At 25.4% G+C, this 13471-nt stretch overlaps 1 protein-coding gene and 1 long non-coding RNA gene across 2 annotated transcripts in view; one reads left to right on the top strand and one right to left on the bottom strand.

Annotated features, from left to right (window-relative positions):
- The window catches only part of LOC126908496 (secreted protein C-like), a 181391-nt gene that overhangs the window by 123979 nt on the left and 43941 nt on the right, over window positions 1-13471 (bottom strand). The gene's annotated exons all lie outside the window — the stretch shown is intronic.
- LOC126909231 (uncharacterized) overlaps window positions 4218-13471 on the top strand; it is a 9822-nt gene continuing 568 nt past the window's right edge. The window contains exons 1-5 of the long non-coding RNA XR_007704967.1: window positions 4218-4339; window positions 4587-4644; window positions 5385-5429; window positions 8765-8794; window positions 9864-9887. This is a non-coding gene — a long non-coding RNA (uncharacterized LOC126909231). The remainder of the gene's footprint in view (window positions 4340-4586; window positions 4645-5384; window positions 5430-8764; window positions 8795-9863; window positions 9888-13471) is intronic.

Raw genomic sequence — 13471 nt, forward strand, 5'->3', positions numbered from 1 at the left:
AAAAAAAAAAAAAAAAAAAAAAAAAAAAAACACATCATAGTAAAACCAATACCTTCTCAGCTTCGCATCGAAGCAAAAAAAATGTACAAAAATAAACTCAAAATTACTGAAAATACAGATAAATTTTAGAAGTATAAAATTAAAATAGCTCTACACCTTCACTAAATCAACTTATGCCCTTGAAAATTTGTATTAAAACCCTTAAGTATGATATTAATGTGTTTTGCTAAAAAAAAAAAATTAAGTGACTTTTGAAAAATGATACTTTTGGCCGCCTAAACCGGCGTTTCATTCTACTGTGCGGCCGTTTACATCTCCCGTCTACCTATGGCAAGGTAAACCCATACCATGTGTGTTAGGAGGGGTCCTAGTTCATACTTTATACAACTACTGGTGTCAATTTTCTTTTTTTAAATGGGAACATATATTTTGAATTTAATAAAATGTTTGAATTTCTAATTTAATAGTAAATGGCATTTGAATTTTTGATATAACTTTATTCGTTTATTTTATATAAACATTTAAAGTTTCAAATGTTTGAAATAATATACCTGTATAATACACGAATGATTACAAATCATTGTATACTATTGGTTTTTATGTCGTCGCTATCACAGTCATAGAGTGTTTATTGTCAATTATGACTACCAATTGATATGATTTCTGTATTGAAAGTTGGTGTATTTATAAACTCACAACTATAATAAATGCTGCGTATAAGCGAATATCGAAGTCATAAAAACCAATTAGCTACCTGTATTTGTAATAATTTGTGTATTATACAGGTATATTAATTCAAAAATTTGAAACTTTAAATGTTTGTATCTAATAAATTAATAAAGTTATATTAAAAATTCAAATGCCATTTACTATTGTGATGGTGTCACGTTACCATTATTGTGAGAATTATTTTAATAAAATACAGACAGCACATCCGCTTCCTGAGACTGATGAATTAACAAATAATATTTATTGCCAATTTGGCAATAGTTCAAATTATTATAAAAACCCAAAAGACCTGACCATCTTGGTTAGTCGACTCCAGTCCTTTGTGTCATTCATCGCTATAATTGATCACTATAAGTGATCAATATACTCGGTTGTAACTGTCCGGCTTACTCCTTAAAGTAAAGTCTTTGTTCATTCCTTTTTTAAACGTATCTATTCTCTTCCACAACATTTCAGAGTACTCGTGTCTTGCACTCCGTCTACACCTCGTACTCTGTTATTTTTCCTCACATGGTACGCCTAGTATTTGTGTCTTGCACTTCGTCTGCACTTCGTACTTCATTATCTTCTCCTATACCCAAAGTATTTGTGTCTTGCACTTCGTCTGAACCTCATACCTAGGTGTTTTAATATTATATTATGTTATCTTTTGTACATATATGTCATATATTATGAATTCACAAGATCACCAAAACAGGGTTCCCTTATTTAAGACTTAAAATAATCAATAAATTAGTCAATTAAATCTGATTATCGTACAGATTAAAAGTAACGCCCGTGTGTGGGTTCTCAATTAGGTCCAGCCAATCATATTTAACTATTAATTAAGATCCATAGTTTCTAAGATCACACTAGGGATTGCTACACGACCCTCGTCTACTATAAAAACCCATTTTTTCCTATTAAAATCAGTTCTTTCGGCGATTTTAAAATACACAAAATCTGCGACACTCTACTCAAGATTCTTACTCTCTGGGACTTAGTCGATTTTTTAATTTATTTGGACTATATTTTATATATTTTTTCTTAAAAACTAAATGACACTTAGAGATTTTAAAGTGAATTTTGTTTTGGTGAATCTTTTATTTTAATTTAATTTGTTCATTAAATAATAATGTTTTATTTTACCATGGAAATAAATGTCAATTAATATTCTAAAACAAAACATTTTTTTTATATATATATAATAAAATCGAATCNTTTTTTTTATATATAATAAAATCGAATCAACTCTAATTTTCTCAGTTAATGATAAATATTTATTATATGACTAAGTGTATTGCAACTCTGTACTTATTGGGTAGCTAATATTTTGTGGTTTAATGTCTTTGTTCTAATGAACATCGCGCCGGCAGACAGAGTAAAGGTTGCAATTAAAGATTTTTAAAGTTAGGTGTGTTAGGTTAGAATATATTTGTAAGCCTATGTGTATTGGGTAGCTAATCTTCTGTGGTTTAATGTCTTTGTTTTAACGAACATCGCGCCGGCAGACAGCACAGAGAAACTTACAAATATATGTTTTTAGTGTTTAATTTTTGTCTTGGTGATTATTGTGCCGCATCCTTTCAAGGTGCTTTATTTTAGCACCGGGACACATTGGGCCACCACAATTCCGCCTTGACAAATCTTTTACATAGATATAAATATTTCTGAATTTTGTTTTGGCCAGGCCAGAGGAAAATTTAAGAAATATTGGTGTCGATCTCTCAATAAAATATAATCTATCAAACATTATACTCATTCTACAAAGTCAACTAAGAATACGTTATTTGATTATAATTATAAAAATAATATAGAGTGTATAGAATGTCCTGCATATAATAATGCAGTCATAGATTTTGTGTAACGGTTTCGCATTATTTATAATTAAACGCTTTATTCTCAAACGGTCATATTTACTGTCGAACTCAAAGTGTACAACGTGTGAAATACAGTGTGAACTCATAATCAACATTGGATTGTCTAAAATAAGCATTACACTACGTGGGATACAAGGTAAGTACAAATTTAAATTTCCGCTTTCAAATTATAAATATTCTATTGCGTAATAAACCATTAAGATAGGTAATAAAGTTTTGTAGGATAATTGACTTCATTTATTCAATATTGTTCAACCCCGAGATCAGTTCATTATTTTTGTCACAACGTTTGTGTGCATATTTATTTATTTGATCATTACCCTCATGTATTTAAACTCCGTTTATTCATCCCTCTGAATTCTTCTTTATTCGTATCATTATATCCTTTGCATCCTTACATATCTTGCCACATTTAAACATGTGTTACTCCGCCATTTATTATCTTATTTAATAATTTTTATTATTATTCGGCCATACATACGCTATATTATATCTTTAGTCTGACTAAGAATCAACCCTCAGATTTTCTTTTGGTATAATATAAGCATTCACACCTTCAATATTAAAATCCATATCACCACCATTTTTATCCTCCATCATTCATTCCCCATAAACCCACCTCCTACCATTAAACTTATCTTTAATTTAAAATTCCCGCTTTCCTTTCTAATTCTTTCTTTTTATTTCTTTTTGGTTTATTACAGTGTTACCCTTATTCCCTTCCTATAACAACAGCCTTTTGACACCCACAGCTAACCCGGAGTGTCAGCCGAGCACGGTGACTGCTGTATGAAAACACGCACGTGAATACCTAGACAGCGGGCACCATATCCTCATCTTCATCTTTGTACACAATACATTCACCACCACTTCCATTTTATCTGTGTTACGACACTATTAAATTAAAAATATGTGTTTCCATATAAAAAAACAAAGTTTACACCCTTACAAGGCATAAGTGATGAACTTAAAAAGTATTAAATAGTTAATAATTCAAGAATAAATATAATAAAAAAAATATTTTATTTATTTTGTAAGTAATTGAATGGGTTATAATAAAAAAATCACTCTGTATAAATGATAAATCCGAAAAAGTGATTTTTATTTTCACCTTAATTTCACAAAAAGTTTTACAATTATAATTAATAAAGAGTAGATTTTTTTAACAACATTTTGTTTGTTTTCAGTTAAAGTAAATTAAGTTAAAATTAATTATGTTCTGTATATTTCAATTGTAATTCAATTGCAATTTTTAAACACAAAAAAAAACATGTAGTGTAATTTATAATTGCGTTATAAAAACATTTTTTACAGTTGGCCCTTTCATATATTAAAATCATATAAAATACATCTAAAGAATTAAAAAAAAAATCATTTAGTCCAACCTTCAAAAGAGTATATTTATATGCACAACAGCTCAACAATAATTATAAACTGATTATTAAATTAAAAAATGTTTTTTTCGGTATATCACGTGATCATAAAACTGGTGTATTTAAAATTGTTACAATAACTATTAACCGTTCGTTTTTATCATGTCATAAAATAAAAAAATTAAATGTATGTGATTTTTGGAACGCTAAAAATAAATTTCATGAATTAAAATACTATAATGTGTTTCATTATATAAATATGTTTTACACGTATACAATTTTTATTTTGTTTATTATTAGAAGTATTTCTTATTAGGCAATAACTGTACTATTTTACTTCAAATCCTTATAAATTTTTCAACACTTAAAACAATAATGGTAAGAATCAATTTTTAAAATATCTTATTACTTATTTAATTTACAGATAATTAATTAATAGTCAAAATCTTCTCTTATAAATAATTACTTCTTAAGAAAGATTATTCAAAAATTGTCAATTCTACTAAAATAGTTTAAGTATCTATATTAATTTGATGTTAAAAATTATGCTAGTTTTTTTTAGTTCTGCGAACAGAGAGTAATGTAAGTTTAATTTTTATTGATATTGATTTAAAATTTGTTTTAGAAATTGCATATTTTATCAACATTTTTTGTTATGGTGTTCATTTTATTTCATTTGGGAGGTAAGTATCTCTAAACGATACACGGGATAATCAGTATATTATAAATCACTAATAACTCATAAAATAAATACAATTATTGAAAAGAAATATTTTAATTCTTTTAGTTACATACTGGTTGAATATTTAGTATGCAATGGTTTTAGAATATAAAACAAAATAAATTTTTTTCTTAAAAAAATTCAATACCTGATTTTGTTTGTATATTTTTATGAATTATGGTAGTAGACAATGAAACAAACTATAATTTTTACGCATAATTAGAACATATGTTTTAGTACAAAAAATTAACTAAAAAAAATTTAATAAGAAAAAAAAAGGTTATCGAATAACAATATGCTAAGATGCTTTCAAAAAAATTCTTGTTCTTATTGTTCTAAAATCCTCGAATTTGGTAACGTAAATGACATTACATCCTCGCGATGTGTAGAAAGTCAACTTATAACAATATTTGTAAACAAAAATTCCCCAAATTGAAAATCTTCAGATTAAATGTGTGAAAAAATAAGATTATTTTTTAAATAATTTAAGCTATTAATTATTTTACAAATACTTAGTATTTTAATGTCATTAATATTAACTTGAAAATTGACAAATTTTAGATTTAAGTGCAAGTATTAAAATTATGTATTATATAATACATATTAAAATTTTTTATTGTTATACGCAACACTTATTTTTAGTTTTAATAGTGATTAAGTTAATAAACAATTTATGAAAACAGATTTTTTTCTATATTCCAGTATGCTATTGTGCCAAAAAAGCTATTGTTAAAAGTTTAACAAATGGTAATTATAATAATCTAGTATTCATTTTATATGCTAATATTTTTGTGTTAATGGAATTAACATTATTTAAATTGAGTCATTTACAGTTAATAAGTGTCTCACCTCATTTTTAACCGTTCTTGTGTTTTTAACGCCTTTAACATATATTCAGTGCAGAGTTAAATACTAGTGCACATTTAACTACGAATTGGTAGTGGTAAAAAAACAATTCTTATTTAAAAGTAAGAAAAGTATTTTTTAATAAATTGTAACTATGTTTAGAATATTCAAATTTTTTTAAGAAGCAATTAAAAAATAGTGTTACTTATTTAAAAACGAAAAGTTGTAATAGTTTACTCTGATGTTAATATATTTGAAAGACATTGATCTTACTATGATTTATTTTTTCGGCCATTAAAACACTACAGCATTTATTGGAATTAATAAACGATAGGTCTATAAATGCCAAATCATTACTATTCGAATACATTCAAAAATAAAATAAAAAAGCTTTTAAAAGAATAAAAATTCTGTTGGAACATTGTAAATTGAAGAAATCTATAAAAAATGATAAAATGCATTATATTATGAACAAATAACAATAAATTGATACCAAACTTATTTAAACTAAAAATTTATCAGAACAATGTTTATGATTTGTAACAATGAATTTTAATTATAATTGTGATTTGTTATTTAAAAACTTAAAAAAAATTTTGATACACAATTATTTTTTTGGGGGTTTTAACTTGTCACTTAATTAAGTCTAAATAGATTTAAATTACTTAAATTAATTTGTCACTTTAAGGTAATACTGAAATTATGAATTTTTTTGAGAATATTTCCCTTGTAACAAATTTGTTACAGGTAAAGTTCATTAAAAATATAAATGATTGTATGACATCGCATTGAAACTATCAAAATATATATCATATTTAACATGAAATGTACTAAGTTTACAAGAGTACAAAATTGACGTAAAGACGGTTTTAAGACTGTATAAAATTTGTATATAAATAGTTAAATAAGAATTTAAGTTGGATTACAGTACTATGACACCCTAAAAATGCCGATTAATAATATATTTTATATTATTATTTTAATTTAAAAAAATAATTTAAATTTATGAAATTTATACTTCATTAAAAGATTTTATTTGTAACAGGTTTTTAAAGCTTAAGTTAATTTATTAAATTTAGTTAAAGAACAAGTTAATTTAGTAAAATATCTAAATTAAATATATATTAAATGATATTGTGATGGAAGGTTCTGAAAAATTTTTCTAATAAATTATGCTTTCTGGGAGCTGTGCCCTGCGTATTAGAGCTTTTTTATTTATGTTACTATATCATGACGTTACAAAGAACTATTATATATAATAAAATGTAGAACTACGTGAATTTATAATGAGCAGCCAAGTTAAAAAGTAATTCCAATTTTGGTTATACATTTAATAAATTTATGTAACCATAAATTTGAATACTTTAAGATAAATAAAATAAATTAATAAACATACTATGATTGGGTATAGTTGATGATAATGGTAATAAGCTAGTCATACTAACATTCAATAAAATGTGAATAAATATGTAATTTTGTTCAATAATAAGTTGATCGATTCTACAATACAGTGGTTTATTAATACTAAATTGTATAACAAATATACATTTAAACANGGCGATTTAGTTTTTTTGGTTCTCTAGTTCAATATCCAATAGTTCATCAATTTCAGTTTGATTGACTTCGGATACATTAACATTTCTTTTTTTCAAATATTGTAGCTTGTTCCGACAAAGTTGAAGTGGATGATAACGATTAGGTTTATTTAGAGCCTCACACATATAACAAGGCTTTTTTTCAGAAAATCCTTTTGGTGCTACATTATACTTCTTGTCAACATTACTCTTTCCCTTTATAATTACATTATTATTATTATAATTAGATTTCATCTTATCATCTTTTTTATATTGGTTTTTTTCTGAATCATACATTCTTATTTTATTCATTAATAAATCTGTACTTGTTATCTCCTCCTTATCCAGTTTATCTTGTACATTTAACGGTAAGCCCATAACAATCAAATTTATTCTAGATGTATTTGACATAGAACTCTCAATGTCTAGTATTAAATGTTCCTTTTTTAGAGCAGAGTCAATTAATGATCCATTTAAATATTTAAAGTTATATGCAAATCTGACATTTGCCCAACTTTTATCAGCATACACTTGTAAAAAGGACACTACCCAATCTGACCATTTGTTTATTAATAATTTTCTTAAATTTGAATTATACCATTCTTTTGCACGCTCTTCTAAAAAAAATTTTAAACTTTGAATCTTCTTGATTTCCTCTATGACTTTATATCTATCACACTCTTTTTCAAATTGGTCTAACCATTCTTTTGCATTCTGCCTACCGTTAAATTTATCTATAAAAAAATTTTTTTCTATATCAGCTAATGATATCTCTCTTAATTCTAATTGAGCTTTTAAATCCATACACAATTTCATTAAATCATTTTTATCATCCACTACAAATGTATTTTTATCTGCATTACTTTTTTTTTCGTCTAATTCGTCAAGATAATATGATCTGAATACAAAATTACGTTGGTCATCAGTGTACAATGCACTTACCTCTTCCGATAACATAACCGTTATATTACGAAATTGTCCTTCTTTTACCATACTCTTACATGCGTTTTTTACAATACTGATTTGAAACAATTCTTTAAGTAGATCTTCATGTTGCCCCTTTACGGGAAATGCATATTCTACTGCATCATCCAAAAATTTAATTGTTTTTACCATATTAACTAGTTGACCAGTAACCATCTGTTTCTGGAGTTTTATTTTAAACTGTGCAGACATCTTTTAAATTATCGATTTGTAATTTTGTTCAATAATAAGTTGATAGATTCTACAATAAAGTGGTTTATTAATACTAAATTTTATAACAAATACACACATAAACAATAAACAATAAAGCATCGATAATTTAAAACTTATTACTGTATACTCTTTAAATTACATAAAATAAAAATAATTATTAATTATTAAAAACGTTACCATAGATTTTACACATTAAATCTATATGATTATACAAATTACAACAGTGATAACAGTGTCCCTATAAACAGTGCCGCCACTGTTATAAATAGTAAAATTTTGAATAGTTTTAGTTATTAAACAATTGAAAATAATTATTAATATTGTGTAATAAACAAAAATAAAATAATAGAAAGGAAATTTAGTAGAGTGTGAAATTGTAATAAGTTACCGTTTATAATTCAATGTACTTTTAAATTTTTAAACTTTAAGTGAAATTAAATAAAACAACAATTCTTGTATGTTTAGTTGAAGATGATAATGCTGATTCTTCAAATGGTAAGAAAAAAATTAATAAAATTAAGTTAATATTACGACATAATACATATAATTAACATTGTGTAATATAAAGTTTTTTTTATAAAATAATAGATTATTGTCATTAACTTATTTAATTAACATTAATTATTATTATTATTTTTACACATAAACACATCCAAAAAGTTTTTTTTTTTTCTAATCACTCCTATTTAAAATTTAAAACATTTTTTAACATACAATAAAAATAAATAATTAAAAATTATTTGGTTAAGTAATATAATTAGTGTTATAAATAATGTCATATTTTGTTAAGTCAGTAATATCATGTTTGAAACGTCTTAATGTATTCATGTGTTATTATCAAAGTAAATTTTTTTTTTATCCTATCTTCTCTAGTCACTCTACTCATCCATCTAAGTATTTTCATTTCTGCTAGACTCATTCTTTAATATTATAAACATAAATATTTTTTGGCCTCGCTTCTCCTCTCGGTATGGTATAAATTAATATAATTAGTATTATAAATAATGTCATATTTTGTTATATTTTATATTAAGTCAGTAATATCATAATTGACTTATAAATATTTACTGCAATTAGTGAAATAAATTTTTAATTATAAGGTCTTAATGTATTTATGTGTTATTATCAAATTAATTTTTTTTTTTTTGAAGCAGATTTTTAAAAGTTAAACGAGATTTTTTTGTTAAATTTTTACATTAAGTACATTTTATTTCATTTTAGGTACTTTATAATTGAATGGAATAAATTATTTATCTTTACATAGTACTGAACCCTAAACAGGTTCAATAGTATTCTAATGATTGTGGCATGGGTGGACATAAATAGAATGTGTAATAAATATTATTATATTAAATATTAATTAAAATATGTGTTTGTTAAAATATTATCATGGAAAATATACTATATTTCTTATTTGTTTTACCATATAACGATAATATTAAGAACTGTTAGATATACATATTTTTTTATGAACTGTTATCTCTAAATTCAATCAAAGAATATAATAATATATAATATATAAAATATAAAATAAAAAAAACAAATCTACTATATTTAATTATAGATGATGGTGGTGATCCTTCAAATAGTAAGCAAAAGATTAATTAGATTAAGTTTATACAACGCAAAATTTATAATATTAACAATTTTCTTATAAAAAAAATTAGATAATAATAATTATTATATATAATTTATTTTTATTCGTGTTTCTTGCTTACTACACATTTATTTTTATTATTTTTATAATTGAATAAGATAAAATATAAAAATAAAAATCGTTTATTCCAATTAATGATCCTTATAAAATTTAATCTCCTAAATTTGTAGGATTAATAATTTTTTTATATAAATTCTGTTCAAATTCTTTTAAATTGAATTATCATGCATAATGTTTCCAAAAAAAAAAAATTTTATATAATGAAAATTGTACAAAATTGTCAATCAAAGTGTGTCAATGGGGGATATATCCCCCTAATTCCTTACCATTTAATCGCTATTTTTAGGATGAAATTTTAAGAGTTTTTGGGACTGGTAACTAAAGTTATTTATCATCACTATTTTTTTTTTAATTAAAAGATTTAAATATGATTAAATGTTCGTCAATTATAAATACATTTGATTATAGAACGATTTCTATTCAATTTTTTTTCGTTGATTTTTTCTTTATTTCAATTAATTAAATACTTTTTAAAAATTTATAAATTTAAATCCAATAATACATAAAATCAGTATAAAATGTTAGTAGATACAATGTTTCAGCGACTTTGACAAATGAATACACAATGAAAATTTAAACCAAGTTTTAATACAATGACATAATATACGATATAAAAAAAAACAGAACGACTTTTTACGTTTATAATTTTTTTAAATATTTAATATTATTATTGTATTATTTTACCTTTTATTTCGTTGCTACATATATTTTGTAGTTTGTCCTATTTGTAAGAACACGTTGAAAGAAGATACTTATGAGACAGTGTGTAATCACACATTTTGTAAAATATGTATTGACCCATGGTTACAAAATCATAGTATATGTCCAGTATGCCGAAATAAAATCAAAGAAAATAATGGTAATTTATACAAATTATACACGTAGTTGATATATAAGGTACTTAGAGCACCAAAAAAATCTATGTAGTTTTAGTTGTTAGAAAGGTGAGGAAGAACTATCTATGCACTCAGACCTGTATGTCCATTGTGCGCACCTCCTTCCGAATTATATTAAGAGGACGCCACTCAAAACGTAAAACGTATTCAACGTTGTTTTCCGTATCTGTGACGCCACGCCTTCCGTCATTTCAAAATAACCGCCTTGTGCATTTATCGTTTGGAATTGGTGCATCATTCATAGTTTGACTGTCTTACGTCGCATACCGTTTAGTAACATTGATTAGCGTTTCATTAGTAACATAATGTCATTGAGTATAGATATCTAACTATTAGTGGTGGCTCGGACGACGGGACGATCACACCCCCTTCTAAAATTAATTAAAACGAGAAAATTTATTGTAGATTCAGCATTCTACATTTTTATTAAAAATGCAAATTTTTGAATAGTAAAATAGTTATTGTCGTGTGCGAACATTGAAGTTGTTTTCCTTCATTATATACGGACACGCATGTACACACGAGCAATATGCAAAAACGTATATTATAAGCGTAGTTCCAAATCGTGTGCGTGTGAATACCGTTAAGCTGCAATCTTATGTATGGGTTTTGGACGACCCGTAGCGTCGTCTATACGGTAAAATATTCGTATTTTTAGAATTAACTACGTGTATGCTCGTCGTTATCGTTTGTTATAATAGTATAATTGCTATTATTAGCAATCAGCTCTCACCGAACCGATTTCTTTCAACAATACGTCAAAGATCACAAATCATATCTAATTGAAGACATTACCCTCAAAAGTTGAAAAATTTCCCTCTTTCTCCGTAAATGAAGGAAATCTTCAAAAAAATTATAAATTTAAAAATCGCTAATTTTCAACTTTTTTCAATTTATTTTCCTTAAAACTGTCACAACTTTGTTCAAAATGATTAAATCAATACAATTTTTTTTTTATAAATGCACAATAACTTTATCATTTGATATAATGATTTTATAAATGTAACCCTTTAATTGGCACAGGGAGGATTCAAAATGACAACGTTTTCTCAAAAAATTATTTTTTTCAATCTCACTTTTGAAAGTGTTCCAAAAAGTCTGACACTTTTATATATATCTTAAATTATAACTAATGTAATATACTTTATCATGAAAAAAAATTTTGGATTTTATTTTGTCTTCATGGTGAAAACAGACATCAAAAATAATAAAAAAAAATACAAATTTTGTAAAAAAATTCTTTTTTATATTTTTAACTTTATAATACTATAACTTTTTGAAAAATGTATGGATTATTATATATAATTATATAGTTCTATAGTTGTTGACAAAAGTCTAGTGTTAAGTCGCGCCTACCGCTGTAGGTAAACGGATGGGTGACCATGCGTGCGCTTCTACAGTGGCTAAAAAGCACCTTGTTGACAGTGCAGAAGGCAACGGGAAACCACTGCACTTAATTTCCCCAGGATATACCATTGGTAAAACGACAAGGCAAGATCTTTAGAAGAGAGAGATATACATATACATATTTATTTATTTATTAATATATTATTTATTATAAATCATAAAACTTGTAATCAGAATGTAAATAATAAAATAGGAGATCATGTAGCTTTTAGAATAATCAATTAATTTTTTAATATTAAACACTGTCTGCAGATTTGCATCCAAATTTTTTTTATGATAGTGATTTTAATCACTGTCAGATATTAAATAAACTGGACCCAACTATGCCATCCCACTGTTCTAGGGTTTAGTTACTTATAATTCTCGATTTATTTTGAGATATTTATACTTAAAAAAAATTAAATAAAAATCTTGTAGGTAGCTTTTTGAATATTTGTGCGTTATATTTTTAACTAGGTCTAATTTGGAATATTTTGATGTATTATACAAAAATATTGGTCCAATAAGAACTAATATTAAATCGTAATTCATTAGCGACTGTAAGCGTTTTCATTAAAGACGTTGTGACTTCAAAAGCTCACCGCAAAACCGCGATAGCTTANGTGACTTCAAAAGCTCACCGCAAATCCGCAATAGCTTACGCGAATAATTTCTACGGTGTCCAGGTAGAGCTTTCAAATAAAAGAAATTTATCGAAATCTGAGCATGCCAAGTACCTTCACTAAAAAACACGGATTTGCCGTAATTTTATTAGATCAGTAAGGAAATTTTTATACATCTCGATATAATCGATAGACAGAATTGATGTTTGCAAAATCAAATAATGTTTTACTGTGGCATATAAATAAATATTTCTATTTTTCGGAGAATTGAAAATGCCGCTATAATAGGTCATTAAGATAACGCCACGATCACTGACGACAACTCGCTGCTTGTGGTACAATTTTTGTCCACTCGACTAAAAAGTGCAGTTTTTTTACATTTGTTCTTCATTTTTATGTTTGACTTATAATTGATCTAATCCTGTTAGATTTCATCTTAGAGTTTTGAAATTTCAGGAAGGCGAAAAATGTAACATTTTGAAATGTTTGTAATGGGCATTTTATGATATCACTATTCATAAATAAACTGTTTAAGTTAAAAAAAAAAAAA

This window comes from Daktulosphaira vitifoliae, unplaced genomic scaffold (genome assembly GCF_025091365.1).
Source record: "Daktulosphaira vitifoliae isolate Bord-2020 unplaced genomic scaffold, ASM2509136v1 Scaffold_1, whole genome shotgun sequence".
In the NCBI taxonomy this organism is placed as follows: Eukaryota; Metazoa; Arthropoda; class Insecta; order Hemiptera; family Phylloxeridae; genus Daktulosphaira; species Daktulosphaira vitifoliae.